This window comes from Vanacampus margaritifer, chromosome 8 (assembly GCF_051991255.1).
Source record: "Vanacampus margaritifer isolate UIUO_Vmar chromosome 8, RoL_Vmar_1.0, whole genome shotgun sequence".
NCBI classification, from domain to species: domain Eukaryota; kingdom Metazoa; phylum Chordata; class Actinopteri; order Syngnathiformes; family Syngnathidae; genus Vanacampus; species Vanacampus margaritifer.
The window spans coordinates 29,454,421-29,466,811 of NC_135439.1; the positions used below are offsets into that span (position 1 = coordinate 29,454,421).

General features: G+C 38.0%; 1 long non-coding RNA gene across 1 annotated transcript; it reads left to right on the forward strand.

The window, feature by feature from the left end:
- The first annotated feature begins 7,623 nt into the window (after nucleotides 1–7,623).
- Nucleotides 7,624–11,130, forward strand: LOC144056933 (uncharacterized). Its single transcript, XR_013295140.1, has 2 exons — nucleotides 7,624–8,245; nucleotides 9,556–11,130. It is a non-coding gene; the product is annotated as an uncharacterized LOC144056933 (long non-coding RNA).
- Nucleotides 11,131–12,391: the final 1,261 nt, after the last annotated feature.

Sequence of the window (12,391 nt, forward strand, 5' to 3'; positions counted from 1 at the left end):
CCTAGTTTGAAACCCTAACCCTAATGTTAAAGCCTAGTTTGTAACCCTAACCCTAATGTAAAACCCTAGTTTGAAACCCTAACCCTAATGTTAAACCCTAGTTTGAAACCCTAACCCTAATGTAAAACCCTTGTTTGAAACCCTAACCCTAATGATAAACCCTAGTTTGAAACCGTAACCCTAATTTTGAAAACCTAGTTTGAAACCCTAACCCTAATTTGAAACCCCTGTTTGAAATCCTAACTCTAATGTGAAACCTTAGTTTGAAACCCTAACCCTCATAAAAAACCCTAGTTTGTAACCCTAACCCAAATGTAAAACCCTAGTTTGAAACACTAACCCTAATGTAAAACCCTAGTTTGAAACGCTAACCCTAATGTAAAACCCTAGTTTGAAGCATTAACCCTAAAGTAAAACACTAGTTTGAAACCCTAATCCTAATGTAAAACCCTAGTTTGAAACCCTAACCCTAATGATAAACCCTAGTTTGAAACCCTAACCCTAAATTGAAACCCTAGTTTGAAACCCTAACCCTAATGTAAAACCCTAGTTTGAAACCCTAACCCTAATGTAAAACCCTAGTTTGTAACCCTAACCCTAATGTAAAACCCTAGTTTGAAACCCTAACCCTAATGTAAAACCCTAGTTTGAAGCACTAACCCTAATGTAAAACACTAGTTTGAAACACTAACCCTAATGTAAAACCCTAGTTTGAAGCATTAACCCTAATGTTAAACCCTAGTTTGAAACCCTAACACTAAATTGAAACCCCAGTTTGAAACCCTAACCCTAATGTAAAACCCTAGTTTGAAACCCTAACCCTAATGTAAAACCCTAGTTTGTAACCCTAACCCTAATGTAAAACCTTAGTGTGAAACCCTAACCCTAATGTAAAATCCTAGTTTGAAACCCTAACCCTAATGTAAAACCCTAGTTTGAAACCCTAACCCTAATTTGAAACCCTAGTTTGAAACCCTAACCCTAATGTAAAACCCTTGTTTGAAACCCTAACCCTAATGTAAAACCCTAGTTTGAAACCCTAACCCTAATGTTAAAGCCTAGTTTGTAACCCTAACCCTAATGTAAAACCCTAGTTTGAAACCCTAACCCTAATGTTAAACCCTAGTTTGAAACCCTAACCCTAATGTAAAACCCTTGTTTGAAACCCTAACCCTAATGTAAAACCCTAGTTTGAAACACTTAGCCTAATTTGAAACCCTAGTTTGAAACCCTAACCCTAATGTAAAACCCTAGTTTGTAACCCTAACCCAAAGGTAAAACCCTAGTTTGAAACCCTAACCCTAATGTAAAACCCTAGTTTGAAACCCTAACCCTAATGTAAAACCCTAGTTTGAAGCATTAACCCTAATGTAAAACCCTAGTTTGAAACCCTAACCCAAATGTTAAACCCTAGTTTGAAACCCTAACCCTAAATTGAAACCCTAGTTTGAAACCCTACCCCTAATGTAAAACCCTAACCCTAATGTAAAACCATCGTTTGTAACCCTAACCCTAATGTAAAACACTAGTTTGAAACGCTAACCCTAATGTAAAACCCTAGTTTGAAACCCCAAATCTAATTTGAAACCATAGTTTAAAACCCTAAACCTAATGTAAAACCCTAGTTTGAAACCCTAACCCTAATTTGAAACCCTAGTTTGAAACCCTAACCCTAATGTAAAACCCTAGTTTGTAACCCTAACCCTAATGTAAAACCATAGTTTGAAACCCTAACCCTAATGTAAAACCCTAGTTTGAAACCCTAACCCTAATGTAAAACCCTAGTTTGAAGCAATAACCCAAAATTATAACCCTAGTTTGAAACTCTTACCCTAATGTAAAACCCTAGTTTGAAACCCTAACCGTAATGTAAAACCCTAGTTTGTAACCCTAACCCTAATGTTAAACCCTAGTTTGAAACCCTAACCCTAATGTAAAACCCTAGTTTGAAACCCTAACCCTAATGATAAACCCTAGTTTGAAACCCTAACCCTAATGCAAAACCCTAGTTTGAAACCCTAACCCAAATGTAAAGCCCTAGTTTGAAACCCAACCCTAATGTAAAACCCTAGTTTGAAGCATTAAACATAATGTAAAACACTAGTTTGAAACCCTAACCCTAATTATAAGCCCTAGTTTGAAACCCTAACCCTAATGTAAAACCCAAGTTTGAAACCCTAACCCTAATGATAAACCCTAGTTTGAAACCCTAACCCTAAATTGAAACCTTAGTTTGAAACCCTAACCCTAATGTAAAACCCTAGTTTGAAACCCTAACCCTAATGTAAAACCCTAGTTTGTAACCCTAACCCTAATGTAAAACCCTAGTTTGAAACCCTAAACCTAATGTAAAACCCTAGTTTGAAACCCTAACCCTAATGTAAAACCCTTGTTTGAAACCCTAAGACTAAAACAAAACCCTAGATTGAAACCCTAAGCCTAATTTGAAACCCTAGTTTGAAACCCTAACCCTAATGTAAAACCCTAGTTTGAAACCCTAATCCTAATGTTAAACCCTAGTTTGTAACCCTAACCCTAATGTAAAACCCTAGTTTGAAACCCTAACCCTAATGTTAAACCCTTGTTTGAAACCCTAACCCTAATGTAAAACCCAAGTTTGAAACCCTAAACCTAATTTGAAACCCTAGTTTGAAACCTTAAACCTAATGTAAAACCCTAGTTTGTAACCCTAACCCAAATGTAAAACCCTAGTTTGAAAACCTAACACTAATGTAAAACCCTAGTTTGAAACCCTAACCCTAATGTAAAACCCTAGTTTGAAGCATTAACCCTAATGTAAAACCCTAGTTTGAAACCCTAACCCTAATGTAAAACACTAGTTTGAAACGCTAACCCTAATGTAAAACCCTAGTTTGAAACCCCAAATCTAATTTGAAACCATAGTTTAAAACCCTCAACCTAATGTAAAACCCTAGTTTGAAACCCTAACCCTAATTTGAAACCCTAGTTTGAAACCCTAACCCTAATGTAAAACCCTAGTTTGTAACCCTAACCCTAATGTAAAACCATAGTTTGAAACCCTAACCCTAACATAAAACCCTAGTTTGAATCCCTAACCCTAATGTAAAACCATAGTTTGAAACCGTAACGCTAATTTGAAACCCTAGTTTGAAACACTAACCCTAATGTAAAACCCTAGTTTTAAACCGTAACCCTAATTTGAAACCCTAGTTTGAAACCCTAACCCTAATGTAAAACACTAGTTTGAAAGCCTAACCCTAATTTGAAACCCTAGTTTGAAACCCTAACCCTAATTTGAAACCCTAGTTTGAAACCCTAACCCTAATGTAAAACCCTCGTTTGTAACCCTAACCCTAATTTGAAACCCTAGTTGTAAACACTAACCCTAATGTAAAACCCTAGTTTGAAATCGTAACCCTAATTTGAAACCCTAGTTTGAAACCCTAACCCTAATCTAAAACACTAGTTTGAAACCGTAACCGGAATTTGAAACCCTAGTTTGAAACCCTAACCCTAATGTAAAACACTAGTTTGAAACCCTAACCCTAATTTGAAACCCTAGTTTGTAACCCTAACCCTAATGTAAAACCCTAGTTTGAAACCCTAACCCTAATGTAAAACCCTAGTTTGAAGCATTAACCCTAATGTAAAACCCTAGTTTGAAACCCTAACCCTAATGTTAAACCCTAGCTTGAAATCCTAACCCTAACGTAAAACCCTAGTTTGAAACCCTAACCCTAATGTAAAACCCTAGTTTGTAACCCTAACCCTAATTTGAAAACCGAGTTTGAAACCCTAACCCTAATGTAAAACCCTAGTTTGAAACCATAACCCTAATTTGAAACCCTAGTTTGAAACAATAACTCTAATGTAAAACCCTATTTTGAAACCGTAACCCTAATTTGAAACCCTAGTTTGAAACCCTAACCCTAATGTAAAACACTAGTTTGAAACCCTAACCTTAACGTAAAACCCTAGTTTGAAACCCTAACCCTAATGCAAAACCCTAGTTTGAAACCCTAACCCTAATGTAAAACCCTAGTTTGAAACCCTAACCCTATTGTTAAACCCTAGTTTGAAACCCTAACCCTAATTAGAAACTGTAGTTTGAAAACCTAACCCTAATATAAAACCCTATATTGAAACCCTAACCCTAACGTAAAACCCTAGTTTGAATCCCTAACCTTAATGCAAAACCCTAGTTTGAAACCCTAACCCTAATGTAAAATCCTAGTTTGTAACCCTAACCCTAATGTAAAACCCTAGTTTGAAACACTAACCCTAATGTAAAACACTAGTTTGAAACCGTAACGCTAATTTGAAACCCTAGTTTGAAACACTTACCCTAATGTAAAACCCTAGTTTGAAACCGTAACCCTAATTTGAAACCCTAGTTTGAAACCCTAACCCTAATGTAAAACCCTAGTTTGTAACCCTAACTCTAATGTAAAACCCTAGTTTGAAACCCTAACCCTAATGTAAAACCCTAGTTTGAAACCCTAACCCTAATGTAAAACCCTTGTTTGAAACCCTAACCCTAAAACAAAACCCTAGATTGAATCCCTAAGCCTAATTTGAAACCCTAGTTTTAAACCCTAACCCTAATGTAAAGCCCTAGTTTGAAACCCTAACCCTTATTTTAAACCCGAGTTTGAAACCCTAACCCTAATGTAAAACCCTAGTTTGAAACCCTAACCCTAATGTAAAACCCCTTGTTTGTAACCCTAACCCTAATTTGAAACCCTAGTTTGAAACCCTAACCCTAATGTTAAACCCTAGTTTGAAACCCAAACCTTAATGTAAAACCCTAGTTTGAAACCCTAACCCTAATTTGAAACCCTAGTTTGAAAACCTAACCCTAATGTAAAACCCTAGTTTGAAACCCTAACCCTAATGATAAACCCTAGTTTGAAACCGTAACCCTAATTTTGAAAACCTAGTTTGAAACCCTAACCCTAATTTGAAACCCCTGTTTGAAATCCTAACTCTAATGTGAAACCTTAGTTTGAAACCCTAACCCTCATAAAAAACCCTAGTTTGTAACCATAACCCAAATGTAAAACCCTAGTTTGTAACCATAACCCAAATGTAAAACCCTAGTTTGAAACACTAACCCTAATGTAAAACCCTAGTTTGAAACGCTAACCCTAATGTAAAACCCTAGTTTGAAGCATTAACCCTAAAGTAAAACACTAGTTTGAAACCCTAATCCTAATGTAAAACCCTAGTTTGAAACCCTAACCCTAATGATAAACCCTAGTTTGAAACCCTAACCCTAAATTGAAACCCTAGTTTGAAACCCTAACCCTAATGTAAAACCCTAGTTTGAAACCCTAACCCTAATGTAAAACCCTAGTTTGTAACCCTAACCCTAATGTAAAACCCTAGTTTGAAACCCTAACCCTAATGTAAAACCCTAGTTTGAAGCACTAACCCTAATGTAAAACACTAGTTTGAAACACTAACCCTAATGTAAAACCCTAGTTTGAAGCATTAACCCTAATGTTAAACCCTAGTTTGAAACCCTAACACTAAATTGAAACCCCAGTTTGAAACCCTAACCCTAATGTAAAACCCTAGTTTGAAACCCTAACCCTAATGTAAAACCCTAGTTTGTAACCCTAACCCTAATGTAAAACCTTAGTGTGAAACCCTAACCCTAATGTAAAATCCTAGTTTGAAACCCTAACCCTAATGTAAAACCCTAGTTTGAAACCCTAACCCTAATTTGAAACCCTAGTTTGAAACCCTAACCCTAATGTAAAACACTTGTTTGAAACCCTAACCCTTATGTAAAACCCTAGTTTGAAACCCTAACCCTAATGTTAAAGCCTAGTTTGTAACCCTAACCCTAATGTAAAACCCTAGTTTGAAACCCTAACCCTAATGTTAAACCCTAGTTTGAAACCCTAACCCTAATGTAAAACCCTTGTTTGAAACCCTAACCCTAATGTAAAACCCTAGTTTGAAACACTTAGCCTAATTTGAAACCCTAGTTTGAAACCCTAACCCTAATGTAAAACCCTAGTTTGTAACCCTAACCCAAAGGTAAAACCCTAGTTTGAAACCCTAACCCTAATGTAAAACCCTAGTTTGAAACCCTAACCCTAATGTAAAACCCTAGTTTGAAGCATTAACCCTAATGTAAAACCCTAGTTTGAAACCCTAACCCAAATGTTAAACCCTAGTTTGAAACCCTAACCCTAAATTGAAACCCTAGTTTGAAACCCTACCCCTAATGTAAAACCCTAGTTTGAAACCCTAACCCTAATGTAAAACCATCGTTTGTAACCCTAACCCTAATGTAAAACCCTAGTTTGAAACACTAACGCTAATGTAAAACCCTAGTTTGAAACCCTAACCCTAATGTAAAACCCTAGTTTGAAGCACTAACCCTAATGTAAAACACTAGTTTGAAACGCTAACCCTAATGTAAAACCCTAGTTTGAAACCCCAAATCTAATTTGAAACCATAGTTTAAAACCCTAAACCTAATGTAAAACCCTAGTTTGAAACCCTAACCCTAATTTGAAACCCTAGTTTGAAACCCTAACCCTAATGTAAAACCCTAGTTTGTAACCCTAACCCTAATGTAAAACCATAGTTTGAAACCCTAACCCTAATGTAAAACCCTAGTTTGAAACCCTAACCCTAATGTAAAACCCTAGTTTGAAGCAATAACCCAAAATTATAACCCTAGTTTGAAACTCTTACCCTAATGTAAAACCCTAGTTTGAAACCCTAACCGTAATGTAAAACCCTAGTTTGTAACCCTAACCCTAATGTTAAACCCTAGTTTGAAACCCTAACCCTAATGTAAAACCCTAGTTTGAAACCCTAACCCTAATGATAAACCCTAGTTTGAAACCCTAACCCTAATGCAAAACCCTAGTTTGAAACCCTAACCCAAATGTAAAGCCCTAGTTTGAAACCCAACCCTAATGTAAAACCCTAGTTTGAAGCATTAAACATAATGTAAAACACTAGTTTGAAACCCTAACCCTAATTATAAGCCCTAGTTTGAAACCCTAACCCTAATGTAAAACCCAAGTTTGAAACCCTAACCCTAATGAAAAACCCTAGTTTGAAACCCTAACCCTAAATTGAAACCTTAGTTTGAAACCCTAACCCTAATGTAAAACCCTAGTTTGAAACCCTAACCCTAATGTAAAACCCTAGTTTGTAACCCTAACCCTAATGTAAAACCCTAGTTTGAAACCCTAAACCTAATGTAAAACCCTAGTTTGAAACCCTAACCCTAATGTAAAACCCTTGTTTGAAACCCTAAGACTAAAACAAAACCCTAGATTGAAACCCTAAGCCTAATTTGAAACCCTAGTTTGAAACCCTAACCCTAATGTAAAACCCTAGTTTGAAACCCTAATCCTAATGTTAAACCCTAGTTTGTAACCCTAACCCTAATGTAAAACCCTAGTTTGAAACCCTAACCCTAATGTTAAACCCTTGTTTGAAACCCTAACCCTAATGTAAAACCCAAGTTTGAAACCCTAAACCTAATTTGAAACCCTAGTTTGAAACCTTAAACCTAATGTAAAACCCTAGTTTGTAACCCTAACCCAAATGTAAAACCCTAGTTTGAAAACCTAACACTAATGTAAAACCCTAGTTTGAAACTGTAAGAATTATTTTGGAGGATTATTATACATTTGCCGTGTTGAAGTAAATTGCCTCTTGGGAAACACAAGTCAACGTAATAGTGTAGTAATTTCTGTTTATGATTGCTATGTATTGCAAAGGAGTGTTATTGTATTTGGTGAAGTTGCAAGTGGACGACTCAGCTGCCGAGTGGGGACAACTGATAAGAAGACGTGACGCACGTCAACGCCAGGGCCCCTGGACTTGCATGCCGCATTAGAGAGTGTGAAGTGAGATAGGAGTTGTTTTTCTCTTTCTGTCATGTAATCAGATGCCCCGATTGGTATATAAGGGGACTATTTGAATGATGAACCAAGAGAGACTCTGTACCGATCAAACTAAGGCTGCAGTTTTCTCTTCCTCATGAGTAATAAATTTGGAACCAGATGCTTCTTCTCTCTTTATTTGATAAATGTCTACATCTGAACCTGACATTTAAATTGGTCCTTCGAGCCGGATTGCAACATACCGGAGGTGCCCAGAGGCAGAGCCGACGACCAAGAAAGACCGTGGCCACGGCAGCTGTCCCATTTTAGGGGACTGGACCTCGGCCCTGTTTCTGGGGACTGAAAGTTGAAGCAAGCCAGGAAGAGAGAAGGCAACACTGGTAGGACACTTATATTTTCATTGGCGGATTTTTGGTAAATAAGTGTCCGTTTAAAGTTAAGGGCGACGGTGTCCTACGCGCGTTTAAACTCCGTGGAGAAGAGGGCGACGGTGTCCTGTACGTACTTAAAACTAAAAAAGACAGAGTGAGTCTATAAAACAGAAAAGACAGCGAGAGAGTCTATAAAACAGGGAAGTAGACAGAGTGAGTCTATAAAACTGAGGAAAAGAAAGAGGGGAAACTGGGAAGAGGGGACTGAAAAATAGACAGAGGGAGTCTATGAAACTGGGAAGAGGGGACTGAAAAATAGACAGAGGGAGTCTATAAAAGTGGGGTGAATCAAAACCGTAAGAATACTAGTCAATGTTGCGTAAAGAGACAGAGAGTCTATAAAAGAGAGACAGAGAGAGTCTATAAAAGAGGGCAACGGTGTCCTACGCGCGTAAATAAAGAGGGGGTGTGAGTGGAGGTTCGCTACCTCGGTGTGAGTGGAGGTTCGCTACCTCATTATTGTTTGTTCGGGGATTTAAAGTCAGTTTAATCTCCTTAAGAGAATCGCTGACTCCAACATGGAGAAAACAAATAGCAAAAAAGCCAACAAGAAAGACCCGAAACAACAGTTAACATGTAAGGACTGCAAGTTTGTAGAAAACCAATGTCCTTCTAAAACAAAACATTTAAATTTGTGGATAACGAAATATGAATTTGCTGGCCAGCTTAATATACAAAAAATATTTAACTTGCAAGATAAAATAAAGACAGACACATTTATTATTGAGAACGAGGGGAACGAATTCTACTTTCAAAGACGAGGAAAAGGTTTTTACCAAAACAGGGGCCGAGGAAGGGGTAGACCTCAATTTAAAATAGGACTCACCGGCAAGGGGCGCGGCTACGCCACAGGCCCAAAAGAAGTCACCTGTTGGTGTTGTGGGGAGACAGGGCATTTTTTGAGGCACTGTCCCCACAATAGAAAAAATACACGACTAGAAAAATCAGCTTCCCAACAGGATGACAAACAAAAAGCCATCGAAGAAAATGTGACATTAAATTAAATAAAAATCTTTATAAGTGGGCCGCTATATTGACACATGGTGTGACCCATGTGTCAACAGGGGGAATGGTAGGACGGATACACAGAATGTATACGACATATGGCTTTAATTTATTCTCAAAATTTTTTATTATTATTATTATTTATTATCATTAACAGTGGCAACGAAGCCAGTTTGGCCGATTACATGCGAAAAACATTAGAGAAAAGAGATGAATTGAAATTACCAGAAGGCGATTGTGCTTCTCTCCAACAGGAAGAACTAGTAGCTCCAGGAGACTGGGTACTGATCCGAAGCCTCAAAAAGAAGCACTGGAATTCTCCAAAGTGGGAAGGCCATCATCAAGTGCTGCTGACCACGCCGACGGCCATAGAGATTGAAGCAAGGAGCACTTGGATGCATCTTACGCATTGTAAAAAGGTCATCTCAACCGACAAACCCAACAGGGAGGGTGAGCGAAAGTCTGATTCAAAGGTGGGAGCAGATATATAGAATCTGAAAATACCTGCGGTCAGTGAAGTTTTCCAAGACGCCTAACCTAATTAGGGGTTCTCGGTCGACATGGCTATTGCGTGGATAAGATTTGCGGTACTATGTTGTGTGGTCTTTGTGACCGTGAAGGCTATTCATTCACCAAATCACGCACTGATAAACAAGAATAGAGGATTTTCATATGGGTCACACCCAATAAAAATGTAGACCGAATCAACTACATCCATTACAATGTACAAAAATTGGGGAATTATACTGAAGAAAGATTTATAGCTGTCAGAGAACAATTGGCTGCAACATCACTCATGGCGTTCCAGAACCGCATTGCGGTCGACATGCTACTGGCAGAGAGAGGTGGCGTTTGCGCTATGTTTGGGGACCAGTGTTGTACATTTATACCAAACAACACATCTCCGGATGGGTCCCTCACGAGAGCCGTTGAAGGCCTGCGCACCCTGAATCGAAAGATGAAAGAACACTCAGGTGTGTCCACCTCAGCATGGGACGAGTGGTGGGAAAAAACGTTTGGCAAATATAAGTTTGGTATTTTCTGTCATGATTTCTATGACTCTGTTCACCTCAATTCTTGTGCTGTGTGGATGTTGTTGTATTCCCTGCATTCGCGCATTACTCGTCCGACTTGTCTCAACCGTCGTCGCTCCCACAAATTCTAAATTACAAGAGATGTACCCTTTGCTTATTTCTGCAAATTGTGGTGATGGAGGGGACACTAATGACCAAACCAATGATGAGATAATTTCTCCTGCCGTCCTATTTTACACACCTTAAAACTTAAAACATAGAAAGGGGACATGATGGAATGTTTAAGTTTGTCATCCAGTAAATGATTCAACTAAATAAAACCTTTAAATCAAAGTTCTTTTGATGACAAAATTTTTGGAGGCAAATGTAGAATAAACAGGAGGGAAATGTAAGAATTATTTTGGAGGATTATTATACATTTGCCGTGTTGAAGTAAATTGCCTCTTGGGAAACACAAGTCAACGTAATAGTGTAGTAATTTCTGTTTATGATTGCTATGTATTGCAAAGGAGTGTTATTGTATTTGGTGAAGTTGCAAGTGGACGACTCAGCTGCCGAGTGGGGACAACTGATAAGAAGACGTGACGCACGTCAACGCCAGGGCCCCTGGACTTGCATGCCGCATTAGAGAGTGTGAAGTGAGATAGGAGTTGTTTTTCTCTTTCTGTCATGTAATCAGATGCCCCGATTGGTATATAAGGGGACTATTTGAATGATGAACCAAGAGAGACTCTGTACCGATCAAACTAAGGCTGCAGTTTTCTCTTCCTCATGAGTAATAAATTTGGAACCAGATGCTTCTTCTCTCTTTATTTGATAAATGTCTACATCTGAACCTGACAGAAACCCTAACCCTAATGTAAAACCCTAGTTTGAAGCATTAACCCTAATGTAAAACCCTAGTTTGAAACCCTAACCCTAATGTAAAACACTAGTTTGAAACGCTAACCCTAATGTAAAACCCTAGTTTGAAACCCCAAATCTAATTTGAAACCATAATTTAAAACCCTAACCCTAATGTAAAACCCTAGTTTGAAGCATTAACACTAATGTAAAACACTAGTTTGAAACGCTAACCCTAATGTTAAACCCTAATTTGAAACCCTAACCCTAATGTAAAACCCTAGTTTGAAACCCTAACCCTAATGATAAACCCTAGTTTGAAACACTAACCCAAAATTTAAACCCTAGTTTGAAACACTAACCCTAAGGTAAAACCCTAGTTTGAAACCCTAACCCTAATGTAAAACCCTAGTTTGTAACCCTAACCCTAATGTAAAACCATAGTTTGAAACCCTAACCCAAATGTAAAACCCTAGTTTGAAACCCTAACCCTAATGTAAAACCCTAGTTTGTAACCCTAACTCTAATGTAAAACCCTAGTTTGAAACCCTAACCCTAATGTAAAACCCTAGTTTGAAACCCTAACCCTAATGTAAAACCCTTGTTTGAAACCCTAACCCTAAAACAAAACCCTAGATTGAAACCCTAAGCCTAATTTGAAACCCTAGTTTTAAACCCTAACCCTAATGTAAAGCCCTAGTTTGAAACCCTAACCCTTATTTTAAACCCGAGTTTGAAACCCTAACCCTAATGTAAAACCCTAGTTTGAAACCCTAACCCTAATGTAAAACCCCTTGTTTGTAACCCTAACCCTAATTTGAAACCCTAGTTTGAAACCCTAACCCTAATGTTAAACCCTAGTTTGAAACCCAAACCTTAATGTAAAACCCTAGTTTGAAACCCTAACCCTAATTTGAAACCCTAGTTTGAAACCCTAACCCTCATAAAAAACCCTAGTTTGTAACCCTAACCCAAATGTAAAACCCTAGTTTGAAACACTAACCCTAATGTAAAACCCTAGTTTGAAACGCTAACCCTAATGTAAAACCCTAGTTTGAAGCATTAACCCTAAAGTAAAACACTAGTTTGAAACCCTAACCCTAATGTTAAACCCTAGTTTGAAACCCTAACCCTAATGTAAAACCCTAGTTTGAAACCCTAACCCTAATGATAAACCCTAGTTTGAAACCCTAACCCTAAATTGAAACCCTAG